The 1,452-nt window shown below is 47.1% G+C and overlaps 1 non-coding gene across 1 annotated transcript; it reads left to right on the forward strand.

The window, feature by feature from the left end:
* Nucleotides 1–72, forward strand: trnaq-uug (transfer RNA glutamine (anticodon UUG)). Its single transcript has one exon. It is a non-coding gene; the product is annotated as a tRNA-Gln (tRNA).
* The last annotated feature ends 1,380 nt before the right edge of the window (nt 73–1,452 follow it).

Below are 1,452 nucleotides of genomic sequence, written 5' to 3' on the forward strand. Positions count from 1 at the left end.
GGTCCCATGGTGTAATGGTTAGCACTCTGGACTTTGAATCCAGCGATCCGAGTTCAAATCTCGGTGGGACCTCGTCCTTTTGACAACATTTATAGTGTTTTAAAAAAAATAATCACAATTTTTTACATTTTTTAAACAAAAACATTTTGAATTCCAGAATAGAAGCAAAAGTTTCAGTGGAACACAATGTGGTTCTAACGAAGAAACTGGAATTTACAGAATATAACGTTTACAGAGGAGTGATGTTCGTTTTTCACTGTCACTTTCCGAGAACAACCGCTGTTGTGATTTTAGGCGATGCAAAAATAAATATGAAATTGAATATGAAAAATATAAATTGAATGTTAGAGCCTGGTTTATTTCACTTAGTATAAAACTATTGCACCACGAGGATAGCAGTATTCCACATGATTATGACAGTATTGCATATGAGTGTGACAGTATTGCACGTGAGTATGACAAGTATTGCATGTGAGTATGACAGTATTGCACTTGATTATTACAGTATTGCACATGAGTATTGCACATGATTATGACAGTATTGCACATGAGTATAACAGTATTGCACATGAGTGTGACAGTATTGCACATGAGTATGACAGTATTGCACTTGATTATGACAGTATTGCACATGAGTATAACAGTATTGCACATGAGTGTGACAGTATTGCACATGAGTATGACAGTATTGCACTTGATTATTACAGTATTGCACATGAGTATTGCACATGATTATGACAGTATTGCACATGAGTATAACAGTATTGCACATGGGTGTGACAGTATTGCACCGGCGTTTCCGTGTCCGATCACCGGCTCCACCACGAGCGCCACGCACCGCCACGAGCCGCACGCGGCTCCGCTTCTCCTCCGCTGCACCGGCGTTTCCACGCCCGAACACCGGCTCCGCGCTCCCGCACCCGCCGCCCCGGAGGTCTGTACCTGGGCGAAGGTGTGGCCCCAGCCCGCCACAGGAGCAGGCACGGAGAGCGGGGCACCGGCTCCACCCGGAGAAAAGCAGCCCCATACAACCAAGGTACAGCCCCGTTTCTCTGCTTTCCCCGCTCCACAGACGGGGGCGATCTGGTCACAAAACTGGACTCAAATGCGTCTTGATTGGGCTAGAGCAACGCCGGCGTCTGGTATGTGGACTGCCGCTTCTGTCCCAACGTCTTTGTTTTGTTAGTCGTTTCCATTGTTTTGTTTTGTTCCCGCGTCTCTGTGTTGTCTTCTGTCTACATCCCTGTTCCTTAACTTCATCGGACATTACTGCACCGTCCATCACTCATCTCCTCCCTCACTCCTGGACTATCTACTGCCCTAGCTGCCAGCTAACAGCTGGCTTAACACCTGCTGAGGTCCGTCATGGTATCGCTGGGCCTCCCTGCCGTGCAGACAAGGTCTGGGGCAACCAACGCCACTCACTCCACCAGCTTCAACACCCGGTCCACT

Source organism: Eucyclogobius newberryi, unplaced genomic scaffold (genome assembly GCF_026437365.1).
Source record: "Eucyclogobius newberryi isolate DKJ021-1_F unplaced genomic scaffold, fEucNew1.0.hap1 SCAF_19, whole genome shotgun sequence".
Classification (NCBI taxonomy): domain Eukaryota; kingdom Metazoa; phylum Chordata; class Actinopteri; order Gobiiformes; family Gobiidae; genus Eucyclogobius; species Eucyclogobius newberryi.